This window comes from Ambystoma mexicanum, chromosome 5q, assembly GCF_040938575.1.
Source record: "Ambystoma mexicanum isolate Mex_15411 chromosome 5q, UKY_AmexF1_1, whole genome shotgun sequence".
NCBI lineage: Eukaryota > Metazoa > Chordata > Amphibia > Caudata > Ambystomatidae > Ambystoma > Ambystoma mexicanum.
The window spans coordinates 843,957,593-843,976,516 of NC_090933.1; the positions used below are offsets into that span (position 1 = coordinate 843,957,593).

General features: G+C 44.4%; 1 protein-coding gene across 2 annotated transcripts in view; it reads right to left on the reverse strand.

Moving 5' to 3' along the window:
• Positions 1-18,924, reverse strand: part of LOC138497708 (membrane-spanning 4-domains subfamily A member 15-like) — a 770,802-nt gene that overhangs the window by 678,045 nt on the left and 73,833 nt on the right. The window contains exons 1-2 of one of the 2 annotated variants that reach the window (XM_069621334.1): positions 4,331-4,351; positions 4,028-4,114 (exon numbers count right to left, since the gene is read on the reverse strand). The gene's annotated coding sequence lies outside the window, so the exon portion shown is untranslated. Of the gene's footprint in view, positions 1-4,027; positions 4,115-4,330; positions 4,352-18,924 lie in introns of those variants that run through there. The other variant, XM_069621333.1, reaches the window with a different exon arrangement.

Below are 18,924 nucleotides of genomic sequence, written 5' to 3' on the forward strand. Positions count from 1 at the left end.
GTGACTAGGGACACAGAGTGCTGGGTTGTAATGGTGTATCTCTCTCAAGGTGGGTAGGGTATTGCTTATGAGCTTAGTTTCCCCAACTGGTGGTTTGTGTGGGCGCCTTGGCACACAAATTAGGCCCATTTTTGTTATGGAGACTTATTGTGTAACTTGCATATCAGGGTTGTGCATTGTTCTTGTTGGACAGGTCATTATTGTCCATCCACATGGCCGCGGCCTCTGGGCTTTCCAGGAAATGCGCTCTACCTTTATAGAGGATTTTGAGTCTTGCAGGATATAGGAGCATGTTAAGTACCAATTGTCTTAGTCTCGCTTTTATAGGTATAAATGAATTTCTGTCCCTTTTGGCTGTTGGCGTATAATCCGGGTAGATAGCGATCCTTGTGTTTCCTGCGTTATTTCACCCCCGTCTCTAGAGTATTGTAGGATGATTTCCCCGGTCACGAAAGATGAGGATCCTGGCAATCATTGGTCGAAGATGTGACCCAGGGGGGGGGGCTTTTTTTGGAGAGATTGGTGGACCCTTTCAATAGCAAATCCATGCGAGAGCTTGCCTGGGCCAATCTCTTGAAGCAGCAGGTTTTCTACATAGGAGGTAGGGTCTGGTCCTTCAGTTCCTTCCGGTATACCAAGTACCCGCACATTGTTTCTTCGTGACCTGCCCTCTGCATCTTCCGCACGTAGTTCCAGATTGCTGCAAGATCCCATTGACTGAAGTGCTGCCCAAATCCTGTTTTCCCCCAAAAACAATGCTCTGCTCAATCTCCATGATTGCCAAGCCCAGAGATTTCCAAAAGTAAGTAGGTTGTCCAACAAAATTTCAAAATGGGGATCTATTTAATTAAACCATTCCCTTTCATTAGTGGATTCCCTTCCATTAGTGGGTGGGGTGAAAATTGTGTAGACCCTTAACATATTCAACTGTATATTAACTTAATGAATGCCCAAAAAGATTGATGCAGGGGGAGATTGGAATAATTCAAAACTTTCAACCTCTCTCTTAGAGGAAATGATGTTATAGAAGCCTAAAGCAATTAGGGTGTCCTTGCCACAAAACAAAACTGATAATTGTCGCTATTACCAAAACCTTTCTCAAACAAAAAGGTGGACTTATCCTTGGCATAAAAACGAATATCCCAATTGTCACCACTCTTTAAACCATGTATCCCCCCCAAAATGAAATTCATAACGGTCCACATCCCCCAACACAGTCCTTTAAGTGCAGGGGGGAATGAAAAACGAAATTAATAACCACTCCCATATTACTGTCCAACTTTCCCAACACGGGCCCTTAAGTGAAGGGGGTCTGAAAAACATTCACAAGTGCCCACCTTCCCCAACACGGGCCTTTAAGTGAAGGGGGGGTCTGGAAAAACAAAATGAATAACTGTCTCCAATTCTTAACACTGCCATTACAGTTCGGGGTGTCCTTATTCCTAAACTGTCCTCACTCCCTAAACCTGGCCTTTAAATAGAGGGGTGCTGCATGTATTTGTAGCCTGGGTTTTGGGTGTTGGGGGGATTAGTGTTTGGCCAAGTGAAATGCAACAAAGTGTATTCCTCCATTGAACAATATGCACTCTCTCCTAAGAGTGAGTAAGTGACCCTCGTAGCAGAACAATTTTGGTAGTGCATTTGGGTGAAAGGGAAACAGGATTCATGTATTTTTCCAAATCTGTAATACGATTTTGAGTGCGCAGGGAACTCCATGTATTCAGGCTTGAAGGTGAACTCGTTTTCATAAAACGAAAATTGTGCCTGTGTTTAACACTAAACTCAACAAGAAATGTTGAAGATTATGTTCTAGTATTGTGCCATATTATTCTTATTGAAATTCAACCTACAACGGGGTTCATGGGAAAAGAGATTTCACCAGTTTATTTGGCCTGTGTTCCATGTTTTATGAGAGAAAAGTAGAATGCAGAAAAAGTGCGTTTAAAAGTAACATCCTACAGTAAAGTGTGTTTTTTAAGTGAAGCTGTGTTTGCTGCCACAGAGAAAGTGGCATGTGTACTTTTAGGGCGATTTTCATTAAACTGATAATATAAATAAATTTATATTTCTGTACACCGGCCTGGTTCTTGGCTCGTTTTTGGTACAGGTGGAGGGTTCTAAGTGGCTCGATATGAGTCTGAAGTAAGGCTAAAGAAAATAATTAATCAAACGTTTTGTTGAGTGACACCTCGATTTGGGAGGGAAGGAACTCCCCGTGTTGAGCGTGGTCTCTCCATATGCCTTTACAGGTGACCCCTGTGATACTGCGCCCCTACTGATTATATGCCCCTGCGATATTTTGTCTCACTGATGCTATCCCACCACGACAGGATGCCTCCCGGATAATCACTCACTAATTTGCTGATGTGACACATCTGACAACTTTTCAATTTAGAAACCATTGACTTCAACACCGCCAACCCTACCTCACTGCGACTCTGGGCCACCAGGACATTAGGCCACTGGGATAGTTGGCTACCAATATAGTATCCTCCCATTAACAAAATAAGAACAGCGAGATATAACTATCCCAGCAAACTGCCATTCTAATAATGCTGGCCACTGGGCTACGCCCATATCAGGACAACCATCGAAGGAAAGGCAATCTTGCCAACTGAGTCACATGCCATTGGGTCTTCTCCCATTCAGATAACAAGCTTGCAAAATAACAGGATTATTAAAGCTAAATAAGTATACACAAAACCCACACCAAGTCTTAGCCAGCTGCCAAACACATAATTCAAACAGCACATACCTCCAGAAAATGTCCCAATCGCAGAAATATTGCCATACAATAATTTCTCATAAAGGAGCAAGTACCAGTGGAGAAAAAACATCACACTGACTACCTCATGGAACCAAACAAAACAACCCCTGCACTAAGCCTCTTCATGGAGGAGAGCCCTTTCGTGAGCACACAACCGAAATGGCGCTGTCTTGCACTATTCACCTACCTACAATCCACCTTAACCAGCAATCCAAAAACATTTCAACCACACTGGGGGAGAAGAAACAAACGCCACAGTTTGACCTAACAATTAAAGAATTAGAATAGAACCAACCGACTAGAACACACAGTTAGTAACCAGTATCATGGTGCGCATGTCCGAATTTCGAGGAAGGGCTTGCACAGCAGCGAGGCTCGCTATCAAGTGGTCTGCATGCTGCAAAAAAAATGTAGATTTAGAAGCACTACTGACCAGTGGACATCACACGAAATTGATCATTTCTTTTAATTTAATCTGAGTGTTACCCTGTCCATGAAGGATGGACATTTTGAAAGACAAAATAGTGTGTTTTCCTTGCAAGGGAAGCTACTGAAAAAAAGGAAATTACCAAGGTGTACTAACATTATAAATAGTTTTTTTTTAAAACCTTACCATATTCGTTTCTAAAGTTCACTTCTAGTATATAATGTAGTCATCATAAGAATATTACACGTCTTGCTGAGCAGAGCAGATAATAAAAACCTATAATATCCATGTTAGTCATTTTCCGATAGAATGTCATCATTCAAAGATGGACAGACTAGTAGGATCTTATTGTACTCTTCTGAAATAACACTATGAGAAAGATGAAGGTGGACAAATAGCTCCAATAAGGGTTTCTGGATGCCTTGCATAAAATCAAAGATAATTTTGGGAACATAAGAATGGCTACGCATCTTTATACTTGACAAATGTGTGTTAGAAAGGATGTGCATGCTTGATTCATTTCATTTTTAAAATGTTTGTAAACATGATTTTTTTTTTGTTTAAAGTAACTAAACTTTATTGATCGGATGTCGTCACTATATTGCTGCCAGAACACAGATGGTGAAAATGTTCATTGCCTTCAAGCCAAAGTTCTCTTCCCACCAGTCTCCATTAGAGGGGCATCAGCCCCTGCTGACATTTGAAGGCAACATCTGAGTTTCGGACAAGCACAGCTCCATTTCCGAAATTCCATTCCTTAGGGACATTGTTCACAACAATATCTTTGCAGTACGTACAAAAAAAAAAACAAGGTACACAAGGTGAGTACGTACCCTTAAGGTTCCACTGAAAAGCACTGAGCACAAGCACAATCGCTGGGAGTGCTGGGACCAGAAACGTGCTTTCTTCCCGTGGCAGTCCTAAAGAGAAATGAAACGTAATGCTAAGTGGTGACAGGAAGTTGCTCTCAACCGAAGAAAATGTGATGTAACGGTGCTGTAACGGCAATCCTCACACAGTTGCGCATTCGTCAGGCATTGAAACTAATTTGACTGAAGGAGAGTTTTTGGAGGTTCACACAATTAACACATCTTGTTTACTGCAAAACAATGTCAAATGCAAGGAGAGGAACATACAATACTACAAATTCAAGAAAGCGTTCCCTCCACTTGTTTATGGGCGGTCCTTGCAAGTGTAGAAAGCATCTGCTTTTCGTCACAGGATGCGGGCAGCGTTGAGTTTCCTGCAAATCAAACCACGTCTCGACTCACAACAGGGCGCGGTTTGATCTATAGCAGTTCTGCTTTTCTTTCCCCTGAGTTTGATCTGCCCCGTCACAGCGCAGGTGCGGGGGGGGGGGGGGGGGGGCGGAATCCCACTGCTGCCAGAATGCATCATTCGTCAGCCCAATATACAAATGCTAATGCTAGCCATGTATGTTTCTATTTTTGTTTTACATGTTTTCTCTGACTAGACATTGTGATCTACTGATATTCCAAGAATAAATCCGTGCGAGTTGAAAAAGTGGCTCAAATAAATTACCAAAACTATCAGTCATCCTATGCACAGAGGGCTTGCTCTGTCAAGTTCAGCTGGGCATAGTGTAATATCTTGAATGAGTGCAGACATGAGTGACAGAGTGGATGATGTCACAAATGGAATGATGCATGGAACCCTGGGCAAGTCAGAGTCGGTTTGTGTGTTGTGACATGAATGTCAGGTGATCCTGTGAGATGATGGTTGGATGTCCGGTGAATTTGTGTACCTCTTACACCTGATGATGAGATCTGGTCTAGCTTCCTGCATTTTAAGCATGAAGCAAGAACACAACTACCATCCTGTGTTCCAAATACAGAAACAGTGTGATCCTGGGTACCTGGGATCATTACTTTAACAAATAGTCTCTGTTAACTTGTTTTCACATGAATTAGGTCTGTAGCTCCAGTTGTGTACCTCCGAGGTGTGGCGACAGAGGGGAAAGCAACCAGAAGAGCAGAATAGGAGAGCCAGCAAGAGCCTGAATCATGTTTTGCTGACTTCACTATAAGCCATATAACAGATTTTTCAAGAAAATCAACTTACTCTTGGACAAAGTAGTAACTTACTGCTGAGTAAGTTAGCCGTTGTTCACAAAATGATTTATTGATTAATAAAGGGATGTTCTACTTTTCTATCATCTTTCTCTGAGATCAGAATACAAGGTACCCCCAGTGCCATCTTGGGGAGTTTTGGGTGTGGGGTCTCACTGTGGGAGAAGTACACCCAGTCGCAACGGGTCTGTTGAAGTGACAGCAACGTTGTTCCACCAGCAATGGACCAGCTTGACTACTTCCAATCGTGTCCAATCATGTCCATGTGTGACACAGTATGCCTCAGTCATGCGAATGATGGCTGCCCAGCATATTTGTAATGGGGAGCATTCTTAGGAGCCGTCCTTGCCACATGTTAGGCAGAATTATATGCAGTACCCTTTGGGAACACCACACACAATTAAGCCACAAATCAGTTTAGAAGCAATGACATCATAGTAAAAAACATAATAGAAGTACTGAAAAATTAAAAAAATGAAAAATGTATAGCCTTCAATAAGTTTAGAAGAAATGCTAACATAGGCAACTCCTCTATGTGTGTAGCCTACTCATATTGATTATCATGTATGCATATTTGAACCATTTTTATGGAGACCAATTCACAAAAGCGGACCCAAGAAATAGTCTTCATTGATCCCCAATGGGGTCATGGCATCTAGTTTATTGATCCAGAAGAGTTCTCTTTGGGCAAGCAGTTTAGGTAAGTTACCTCCTCTGCTTAATGGATGAAGGACTTCCAATACCACAAGTCTCATTTGTGATACGTTATGTTTCATATCCCGAAAGTGTCTGTAGACTGGGGATTTGCAGTTTTGCGTCCTGATCCAGGACTTGTGTTCCGTCCACCTGTCCTTGACTTTTCTGTTGGTCTTTCCAACATAGTATTTGCCACAGGGGCAGCGTATGGCATATATGACATTTTTTGTGTCACATGTTGCAAGATTTCTTAGCACGATCTTCTTGCCATTATATGGATGCCTAATGTGGTCACCTTTTATCTAGTTGTTGCAGTGTTGCAGTGCAGTCAAGTGAAGGTTCCTGCTTTAGGTTTGCTGAAAGAAATATGTGAAATGTGTTCATCGACTAAAGGAGAATTTTTTGATAAAATATGTACCGTTTGGTTTTACCATTACAGATTGCAAAATGTACCTTGATATCTATAGCACACATCTTTCAACATCCTATTTGGTCACTTGCTATTGGCAAGCTCTTTCATTTTTTAACAATGCTCGAATCTCGAATCTAAAAAACAGCTTTCTCTTTCACATATTACATTAGCTGCCCCACTACTGCCTTTCTTTTAAGAACAGCAATTTCTTTGATGGATAGCTCCATTGAACGTTAGCTGACTTTAGATTTCATTCATCTTGGTACTGAGAGCCTCGTTTATCCTTTTACATGATCACGACACCTATTGTCCTTAACATATAGAGTACTGTATTACATCAATTCATGACCCGTTCAATCTGTTTTCTGTGTACTCGTTACAACCTTTTCTCCAGTTCTATACCAGATAATACTTTCTTGTCTCCAACACTACTTCATGAGCAGCGTCAAGTGTTACTATACATTTATTTACTACTGTATCCACATGAGCAGCTAGATCTTCACTTTCCTTCTACGTCATGTTTGATACCTTTTTCCGCGCATACGCGAGTGACATCACAGACGTTTTGCACCTCCGGCAAAGCTGACGCATGCGCAGATGACGTCATGTCCCCTAACTACATATAAATACAGCCGAGAACAGGTAAGGACACATAGCAGCGGCACCGGACCGCATCTAGATAGGCATTATTTTGCCGGGCCGTCTATCTACAAGTAAGTATCACTAGACTATGATCTAAACAACAGGCTTTTCATATTGCTTTACTTCCAACACATCTGGTCACTCATTTTCTTACAGATTGGGTGACCAGTATCTCACTAAGGCTACTACATGAGGTGACCGACGTCCCTCCTGTTGCTTCATTACATGTTGGAACAACTGAACATCTTCTCAGCTTTCTACAGCATTTGACCCCTTCTATTCTGGGGTAAGTCCAATACTGTATTCCACTGCTATGACCTTAGATCATTCCTTTAACATGATTTCTTCTTCCTCATCACTTATTCTTTGGACACTAGAATCTTCCAGTTTCTTTGATTTTAGGTAAATACGCACCCTGGTATTAGCTCCTATCTTGTGTTGATGTTCAGTACTAGACAATTCCTTCCCATGAATACTTCTATTTTTTTAGGTAAGATCCATACCCACATTGAGCAATCTATATATACATACTTGTTTCCACCAATGTGCTAGATATACTGGGTCAATGCCAAAATTATGAAATTTAATAATTTGTTGATATTTCTATGTAAATGGAACTTAATGTTGTTCTAAATAGTTAGAGCTCTATCGATGTTGAGTTTAATTTGGTTCTGATGTATATAGGTGACTGGATGTAATTAAGAATCTGTGATCTTTGACAACGAGTTACTAAGAGCTTTTTGGGAAATTCAAATATCCTTTGTTTAGCACAAGAAATGTAATGCTAAATATTGCATTGAATTTTCTTTTTCTAGATTTAAATTGTTGAATATGCTGCCCCTGATGAAGAGTGTATCTAACTCGAAACGGCTTGTGCCAACTAAGAAACACATAAAAAGAGAACATTGTTTCTTTTATCACAAACGTATCATTGAATTTATTATGGAAATTACTTGTATATAGGTTTCAAAGTGTTAATATTTGTTACATATCTTTGCTTAATTACCTTTACTTCAATTAGGCTAATTTGACCTTTTAAAAAGTGTGCAGGGGACGCAGTTATCCACATTGGATTTCTTTTGTTCTTTGGACAGTAGTCAGCCCCAGAAAAATGGAGTCAGGGGGAAGTCTAAAAGACAACCCTGTGTCACTGTACTGAAGGTGCTGTGTAACACACATCAAAAATATGAGGCCATGGAGTAGGTGAGGCTCCAGTGCTCAAGATCACACAAAAAGTGAAAACACACACAGCGAAACACATGTAAGAGTGGGGAAAAGGCTCACACTCTTACCAGGTGAAAAAAATAAATCCTAAAAATCCAGCAAAGCTGCTGAGGGACTCATTGGGTAAGGGAAATCAGCCATTTATGAGAATTCTCCCTAACACCACACATGCTCAGTTCAGTGAGCAGAGAGTTGAAGGGGCACAGGCTTCCCATACCAGGCCAAAGCAATGTTCATCTGCACAAAGAATTGCTCCACCACTAATAAAGAGAAGAGTCTTGACCCCACCTTGTCTTGTCTCATAGGTTGGGATCGGGCCTCATTACGAGTATGGCGGTTAGTGGTAGAATTGGAGGTAACAGAGTTACCTCCAATTTTACCACTACGCCCAAATTATGAGTTTTGGCTTTGAGTGGAAGATTTACCTCCAGCATAACCTTGGAGGTAAATGTTGCCACTCAACGGCAAAAAAAACAGACAGGCAGAATTGGCGTAATTACTATGGCTGTAATTCCGCAAAAAAAGCCCCAATGGGATTCACACCACTACCACCACTTGTAATCAGATGGAAATTCCACCTGACCAAGTGGCAGTAACAGTAATTCGTTTTCCGCTGATTTACTGCGGAATTACCGCCATACTCATAATGAGGCTCATTCTGAACCCACCCACAACGTGCATAGCGAAGAGTCTGTAATGCAAGGTAAAAAAAAGGAAGCAGGGTACATGATGCATGTGTGCCAAATAACATTAAAATATTTAGGGACCAAATAAAAGTATTTTTATAGTATATAGAAGAGTCTTTGATGTCCTATTTCTGTGGGTGAATATTTTTGAACTAACATTGCCTGATATGTTGCCGATGTTTGAGGGTGAAGATGTTGACTGGGGCAGAGGAAGTTGCTGTAGCATCCACGGTAGAGGACGTTTTTTATTTCAAGGCAGCTAGCCACGTTTCTCGTGCAACGTGGGAGGCATCTTTCTGCTGTTAAATTGTGATATTGCTATCGTTGCCATCAGGGATTTGGGTGTCTGACTACTAAGGAGAGAAATTATGTTTATGGTAAGAGCACTCTGGCAGAGCCGGATGGGGGATTTGTGTACAAGGGTCACATATTACACATGTTCATGTTAAAGGATATTTGTACCGCACACTATCACCACTGGAGTAGTCCCCTGGCACTCTGGCTGATCTGAAACAAAGGGGGGCTAGGTTAGGATTATGCATGTTAGTTCGGAGACGAGCAAGGCAGCTGAGTATTACTGTTGGCAGCTTCAGTTCAGTTTACACCGTTCGCCAAGCATATAGGTGTGGTATTTGGTTCAAAGTCAGTCGTGTGATGTTGTGCGTGATGAAGTGCGTGCGGGTTGCTGCGGTTGTACGAGGTGTGGTTGGGTTATGGTTAGAGTGAGAGAGGTGTGTGAGGAGTGGTGGGGTTTTTTGTAGTTTTTGGGATTGGTTAGTATCCTTGTTGTTAGGAGAAATGCGCACTCCTATTCTGTCTCCTTCGTGGTTTAGCAAGGTTGTCTTTCTTTCAGTGATTGGGTTTCAGCATGATGAGGCCGTTTCATCTCTGTCATTATGCTAAATCAGCTACTCTTTGGATTTCCATCTTTGTGTCTGGCCACCCATTAATCCCAGTTTGTCGTTGCTGCAACCCAGTCCTTTTGGATCGGTTTACTAGCGACCTACGCCAGTGCCCTGCAACCTTTCTGAGATGTGTTTTATTGTTCTGCTTGCGTTCTGTTCCATCTCGCATCATCTTCTTGTTCTTGTAGGAGTGTCTCTTAGTCAGTCCTAGGTGTTGTCTATGCCATCGTATATTCTGTTAGTCTGTTCTTTGTGCTTCCTGTTTGATTGTTTCAGTCATTTCAGTTTGGTTCTGAGGTGCTGAAGAGCCAGATTTTTAGAAGTTTGCTAAATTTTAGGTGGTCTTTGGTGTTTCTTATTTCTTTTGGGAGGTTGTTCCAGGTTTTTGCGGCAAGGTGGGAGAAAGGAGAGCCCCCTAGTTTTTCCTAGCGTATGGTTTTGGTTCCAGGCGGATTTCATTGCATTATCTGAGGAGTCTTGTTGGCTTGTAGATTGTTATTTTCTTTTGTAAGAATTCTGCTCCCTGTCCGCTGATTGCCCTGTGCTTTATGCACATTAAGGCTAGCACACATCCGTGCAATACAGTTCGGAGTGTATTCCTGGTAGGGAGGCTGACGGGAGACTATGGTTGTGGCCGAATAACCTTGGCGCATCCCCCCATACTGAAGAGGTGGAGTGCCTGATCCCCCGCACGACGGTGCAAGTGCTGGAGTGCGAGCTCTGAATAAACAGACCGCTGAGGAGATCACTGCTGGAGGTTTGGCAGCCTCCCCCTCCATTGCTGTGGGTGCAGCGCTCTCGGCTTGGATTGTGAAGGAGGAACATTATCTTTCTGCCGAAGGCCCGCTGGATTCAACACATGTGGATCCTAAGAAGTGAACAGTACCCCCGGGAAGGGGCAGCATATGTGATTGTGGTACACCACTCTGTACCCCATGTGAAGTCCACGAATTGGTGCACCTACTGGGTGTAACAAGCTATGGAGGATTTTGCATAAGGAAGCTGAAGAATGCGTACCAGGAAGTGTGGACATAGAGGAACTAAGCCTAATACATGCTCTGGACCCATAATCAGTCACCCTACATAGACCAAAGCATTTATGGGCCAGACACCCTGCACAGTGCCACAGGTGGTGACTTCATGGGAACATAGACACTGCCTGGGACGGAGCGGATGGGCCTAAGGGGGACAGTGCATGAACTTCTTGGCCCCTGCGCATTGCAGCTGCCCCCCTTTGTTCTGGTCTCATGGGTAAGACAAAAATGTCAAAGTGTTATAGAGGCTCTAGCAGAAAAAAATGGGCCGGTGTGATACAGCGCAGCACGACAAGACATTCTTCACAACAGATTGCAAGACAGTGGAACAATACGTAGCGCCCTGACAGGCTGGATGCCTCCTAAGGCTGCCAAAGGGAAGTCCAGCCAGCAAACACTCGACAACTACGTTGTGTCCCCGCCTCAAAGCTTAAAGACAAGATGGCCATGAAAAGAGACAACGAGGGAGAGGCAGACAAGTCTGACAATTGGATCCTACAAGCCATTGCAGAGCTGATGACAGAATTAAGTGCTAAAATAGAGGAAATCACAGTGGACGTCGGACTGCTACGTCAAGATGTGAGGAAATTGGCGTTGAGGACCACGGAACTGGAATCCCAACTAAAGGACAATATGGCAGGTACAAGACCACAGCACCCAGATTCGCGAAAGTCAACCTCCTGGAAAACAGGGCTGAGGATGCAGAAGGGAGGGCGCAAAGGAACAATGTGCGAGTGGTTGGCCTGCTGGAGGGAGAAGTGGGGGCAGACCCTTCGGCCTACATCAAGAATTTATTTCTATAAGATATCGGGCCTGAGAACCTTTCACAAGGCTTTACGATCGGAAAGGCACAAAGTGCGCTCATCAGGAAACCGCCGCCCGGTGCCCCCTCACGCCCAATAATAGCCAAAGTTTTAAACTATAGAGACAGAGAAGATCCTGTCCTACTCCAGGCTGTGTAGTACATTGCAGAGAGCCTCAGCGAACCTGGCTGTGTACCCGGATTACACTTCCCAGGGACAGAAAACAGGGCGCAGTTCACTCCGACAAAGGCGAGACTTTGCAACGCCGGACTGCAATACATGCTTATGTACCCTGCGAGGTTGAAAGTTCTATACGAAAATCGCGCCCTATTCTTTGATCGTCTCGAGGAGGTGCAAGAGTGGATGGATAGAGAGGGGATTCACTCCGGAACTGACATAGGTCCATCACCGGACGACCATGCTGATGCCTCGAAAGCGGGAGCAAGTGGACTCTGACGATGGAGGGCTGAGAGTGTCTTCTTCAAAGACTATTATCAGGCAGAAACAATCCATACAGAGTCCAGTGACAGACCAAATTATATTCCCTTAACAGAATAAATGGGTCTTCATATATAGGGAAAAGGGGTCAGATGGACTTGTGTAATTTATGGTATTTGCGTGGTTCTGGCTAGTGAGTTAAAGTTGTTAACCTGAAATATCCATGGGTTGAATAATTTTCTTAAAAGGAACAGGGTGTACGCAGGCACAGAATTAATATCGCTTTGCTGCAAGAAACACACCTCACAGCTGAAAAAGCAGGCATTGCTCACAAGAAAGTGGGGCGGGACACTTATAGACTCTACATACTCTGTGTATGCCCGAGAAGTGCTGATTTGGATCGCCGCAGCGGTGCCCTTCAAGGTGTCGCATACCAAGGCAGATAACAAGGGCAGAATGGGGATTGTGCAAGGGCTACTAGAGGATGTGGACACTTGCTTAATAAATACCTATGCACCCAATCACAATACAGCAGCCTGTTTCCCCCCAGACATTGTACCCTAGACTTGGACCCTATAGAGTGGGTTCCGTAATTTTGAGAGGGGATTTTAATTGTGTCCTGAATCCCTGTATGGATAGATCGGACTCTAATGATCTGAAACCCTCCCCTCCCAGTAGGGCCCTGAAATCATTATTAGCATCATTTGAACTAATCGATAATTGGAGGGTACTTCACCTGCACCCTAGACAATACTCTCACGCCTCCCCAGCTCATACGGTCCATACTAAGTTGGACTATTTATTTGTGGGGAAGAATATGATGGATAACTCCATGGTAGTGGATTATAAAAGCAAAGTCCTATCCGACCATTTTACAATGCAGCTACAGTGGAGGTATGCCCCTCCGAGGTCCACAATCCCAACATGGAAATTGAGAAGTGAGGCCTTGCTAGATGTTGTGTTTTGGGACCACTTGTGGGACAGCATCAAAGAATACCTCCGGCATAATGAAGGCAGTGTGCCTGGGGCGGGTACTTTGCGGGAGGCGCTGAAGGTGGTTATTAGAGGCAACGCAATAGCCAAATTGGGCATTCAGGCTATGCTCTGCAGAGAGCTGTCTGCCGCAGAAGACACATTGCAAGCATTGTCACAATCCCAGGTGGACCCGAGCAACAGGGAGGCGAATGAGGTGGCATTGTGCCAGCAATGCTCGAGTTGTTGGGAACATCTGGGAAAGCACAGCTATCCTAGGTACGTGGAGAGGTAGCATGCAGAGGGGGAGGAGCTAGGCAGGCTATTGGCATGGCACTGTAAATGGGAGGTACAATGTACTCCCATCTATTCAATACAAACGCCACAAGGTTCCCTTTGTACTACCCAGGAGGGCATTAATAAGGTCTTCTACGACTCCTACCATGGCTTACACCAGGAGATGCCCAGGTCAACAGATATGATTATGGAAGAAGTGCTAGAGGATATAGGCCTCCCTAGGCTGGAGGACGGTGAGGTCAGCGATTTAAGACGCCCCAATCACGGTGGAGGAACTGGATAACATGATATGGTTACTACCCACTGGGAAAACCCTAGGCTCAGACTGTCTGTCTGGAGAGTTCTATAAGGAATTTGCTACATAATTAGCCCCTCCTCTTTTGAAAGCCTTAGATGAAGCGTATGATTCCGGCCCAGCATGAGGGAGTCAATTATTATACCCCTGCTGAAGCCTAATAAACTGCCCCAGGATGAGGATCTTATCGACCACTGTCAGTGCTTAACTAAGACAGCAAAATCCTGATGGCAATCTTGGCCAATAGATTAAAGAAAGTAATAGATACATTGATACACCCTGATCAGACAGGGTATGTACCAGGCAGGAGTATGTCTTGGAATCTACGGCACCTACACCACATCATGTACAGTACTGCCTCCTGGGAAACACTGTGTGCGGTTGCTGCCCTTGATGCGATAAAAACATTTGATTCTATCAGATGGGACTGGTTGCATGCCACACTCCGCAAGTTGGGCTTTGGGCCTTACTATAGGTGCTGAGTGGAGACAATGTATACAGATCCAGAAGCAAGGGTAAAGACGGGCAGGCACTTTTCTACACCGTGGAAGCTGGAGAAGGGTACGAGACAGGGTTGCTCGCTTTCTCCGCTATTATATATTCTGGCAATGGAACCAATGGCTGCGTATCTACGAGTGGAATACATCACGGCGGGCATACCGGTCATGGGAACACATCACTTGCTCTCCATCTATGCGGATTACACGCTAGTGTACGTGCTAAACCCTGAAGATACTTTAGAATTGATTATAGCGGTGCTAGCTGGCTTTGCTCATCTCTCGGGCATCACAGTTAGCATGGTAAAGTCCACTCTATTCCCGTTGGGCAGATTGGCCAAGATGCAGCCCACTAACTTGCCAGTGCTGGCACTAAAGTGGAGCGCAACCACATTTCGATATTTGGGGATTGACATTTTTCATGACCCAGCGGTGGAACATGACAGCAATACGAAGATGGCTCTGGGTCGGATAAAGGACTGACCTTTTGGGGTAAACTACCCCTCTCAGTAATGCTAAAAATGGTTGTCTTCCCAAGGCTTCTGTATTATTTTGCAAATATCCCTTATAACATACCAAAGGCCTTCTTTAAAGCAATTGACAATCTAAGCAGAGAATTTCTCTGGCAATGAGGCAGATTCCGGTTCGCATTAGCCTTACTTCAAAGACCGTATGCGGAGTGGGGGGGCATTAGGGTCGCGCACTTTGTGCTGTACTATGTGGCAGGCCAACTTCAGTTTGTGGTGGGTTGGCTGGTGGACAACCTTGCCCCGAACACTAAGCTCCTACAGCCGGCAGCTCTGGGTACCTTCTTGAAAGAGTGATGTGGTGTGGCTGGTTGCGTGATTGTAACTACTCATACCTGGTGACACTGGGCATACATCTGTGGTGTAGGGCACGAACGTTGATGAAACTGAAGGACCCGTTGTCAACGCAGATACCCCTGGCCTCCCTTGTCCATGATTTGTCACAGGTGAGGAAGGGCATCTGAACACAATGGGAACCCATGGGTATTGCCACAATAGGGGACCTGCTTACAGGTACCTCCTTCACACCCTTCTCAGAATTTACCAACACTACGAGTCTCCACCAAGGCCAGTACCTAGTATACTGCACCATAAAAAAACTGGTTGAGCGTAGTTGGCCTACATACAAGGAAGCGGCTGACGCACTCTCTTTATCTGACACCATGTATGACATAGCTGAAGGCCCACATACAGTCTCTAAAATGTACGAGTTCCTCTTGGTGAACAGTCCGCTTCCAATGCAGTTATAAAATCCTGGTGGGAGGAGGACCTAGGGATTACATTCCTGTAAAAACAATGGACTCAGATATTGCAGTAGCACAATGTCTAGTGTCTAGGAACGAGAGGTTGCAATTGATTAAATTATATGTAACACGTAGGGCGTACTTGACCCCTCTTAGAATATCTAAGTTTCCTGGAACTGCCCAGCAGCATTGGCCTAGATGCGGAGATACCGAGGCTGGGATGCTGCATATGTTTTGGTCCTGAAATCGTATATCTCGGTTTTGGGGGGGGGAATTGCAGACATATGAGCAGGTGAGGCATCAGTATACACTCACTTTTACATGAGGCTTGCTTGCTTGACCGATTTACACACCCCAGACATCTGCGGGTTGTCTCTAAAATGAAAGACTTTGGGTTTATACTGGCCAAACGGAGGATAGCTTTAGCCTGGAAGTCGTCGATGGGGCCTCATTAAAAGATTGGTGGCGAGATCTTAGAAGGTGGGCTCAAGCTGAGACCACAGTCTGGCAGAGGGCTGCCCATGTAGCCCCCTTGCACTCTAATGCACACATTACGGCATGGAATACACTCATACATTCATTGTTTGTTTCGGCCCCCTCGGGGGAGGAGCAGGTACATGTGACCCAGGCCGGGGCACAACCCAACCCATCTCCGGACATATAAATAGATAACGCTGAGACATGACTTGCAACAATGGGGGGATGGTATTTTGAGGGAGGGATGGGAGAGAAAGGGCTAGGTTGCAGTTTAAGTGTGTTGTGTTGCCATGCTGCAGTTGATTTCGGCAATAAGAATGTCATTAATGTATAATGTGTTTGTTGTGTATGTTTGTATATGTTTAAGAAATGGGGAGGTGGGCAGGGGAGAGGGGCGGGGAGGAAGAGAAATGGGAAAGTTTAAACTTTTTGATTTATTTTCAGAGGGATCGCACCCTCCAGTTGGGTTGTACCATTCAACGTTTTCTTGAAACCAATAAAAGACATGCATTACTCACTGTAATAGCATTTCTGATGATTTTATCTGCCTAGATTCACATGCCGTGCACAGTCCGACATCCAGCGGCAACCGCTGAGCACTGCATCCCTACCCCAAAGATCGAAAGGGTACCCTGACACGGGCGCGACTGCAACACCATCCACAACGTGACGTGTAGTGCACCCAAAAGAAAAACACGCATCGAGGTCCCTCCGATCGTGTTTCTTCTGCCGTGAGGGAGCCTTATAGTCAGCGTAAGTACAGAAGAGAGAAGGTGTAAGATGTCCATGTTCCTTCTACTCCCTGAGGGGAGGAGTGGAGGAAGGGTGGGCGCATGTGAATCTAAGCATACAAAAGTTGAGTTGCTCTTGTGCAGGCTAATGGATGGCAAAGGAAACTGCAACACTATGGGATGTAGCTGATGTTGGTACTGAGTGGGGAAGATGATTTGTGGTGACAATGTCAATCAGGGCCGAGGCAATGTCATTTAGCCACTGATGGATAAGGGCAATGTGCCACCTTTACAAACATATTTTATTTATTTATTTGCATTTCTAAAGCGCACAGCGCCCTCGGGCATCGTGGCGCTGTTACAGGAAAGTTTACTTGGCAAAGGTGAGTATCATGAAGGCAGTGGACATGGTTACAAACATGGTTGAAGATACGAGGTTACATGGGAACAGTGAACTTTGGTACAGTAGTATATTACAGACATTATTTGCATTGCAGTAGAGTTATAAGAGGGATTCACTTAAATAATGTGGTTTTCAGTGCTTTTCTGAAGGCAATGGAGGGATGTTTCCGCTCTCAGTTTGGGCTGTAGGGAGTTCCAGGCTTTTGGCGCTAGGACTTCGAAGCTCGAGCCGCAAGCTTTAACTCTATTGAAGTTGGGGACTGAGAGTTGGTTCGTGTACAGGTCCCTTTTGGGTCTGATTGTCTGGACTGGTTGTATCCGATCAGTAAGGTAGCTAGGGGCAGATTGGGATATGCATCTGTGGGTAATGGTTAGAGTCTTGAACTGGATGCGCTCTTTGACTGGGAGCCAGTGAGCATTTTGTCTTGCTAGGGAGATGTGTTCCCTCTTGGGAATATTAAGGGCAGCTCTCAGGGCGTTGTTCTGTGTGATTTTGAGTCTATTCATGTTTTTGGCAGAGGTGCCTAATAGGAGGACGTTACAGTAATCCAATTTGGCACCTATGGTGCCCCTGGCTATGTTGAAGCAGTTTGTAGTGGATAAGTGAGGTTTTACTGCATTAATTATTTTGGTTGTTAGGGCTGCTGAGGAGGAGATGTAACTGACATGTCTATCCATGGACAGGGTAGAATCTAGATAGACTCCCAAGGTTTTTACAGCACAGGAGACCGAGATGACCGAGTTCTCAATTAAGAAGGTGCTATATTTGCTGTCTAGTTTGCTAAGGGATTCTTTGGGGCCCACTAGTAAGATCTCTGTCTTGTCTCCATTGAGACAGAGGCCATTGGCTGCCATCCAAGCATGGATGATGGCATATGTGTGTTGTAGGATGTGGTTGTAATCACCAGTTAATGGGAGAAGAATTTGTTTATTGTCGTCTAACTATATGTTAGAGTATATATCCTGTGTTAGTATATAGTCGAAACACCGTTGTAGTTTGGTCAGAAAAGTCCAAAGTTTAGAAAGAGAAGAAATGTCCCACGACGTCCTCTTGCAGGGGCAGACTTCCTTGCCAGCAAACAGCGCTACTTAGAGCGCGTACTTGATGCCCCAAGATGCCCCTTCCAACTTCCCAACCCACACCTAGATGAACCATGCCACCCTCCAGACCCACTGTGCCCCATCTCTCCCTCCAGAAACGCACCCATGTGCACCAATGTGCCCCCACCACCTCCGTCCAGAGCCACAATGTGCCCCCACCACCTCCCTCAATAGCCACACCAAGATGCCCCGTCCCACTACCAACATAACCAAAACATACTTGCTGCCTAAAAGTGCCATGCCTATACACATGCTTGCATGCCATGTCCTTCATGCACTCCTTTATTTACCTACTTCCCTCCCAAGTTAAACTATACGCTCTCGCTCACACTCACACATACACACATTCTTTCTATCTCATTCTTTCTCGCTTTCTCTCACTTTCTATCTCTAGCTCTTTCTCACTCTCATCCACAATCCACATGCACAGATATAAACACTATTTCTGAGGCAGAATTGAAATGCATGATGTTTCAGACAGGATAACAGTCACTGAAAACAGTAACTGATAAGCTCACCCCTGTTAAAAAGAAAAAATGAAGCAAATTGTTCATAATAATAATTGGTTCTCCAAGGAGAAACAAACTTGTTCATGCGTGGAGAAACAATAAATCAGCCAGCAATCTTAAATCATACAAAAACAGTGCAGCTAACTTTAAAAAAGAGGTTATACTAGCCAAAAGGGAGGCATTGAATGAGAGGATCACCAATGCCAGATCAGACTGCAAGGAGCTGTCCAAAATATTAAAAGAACAAAC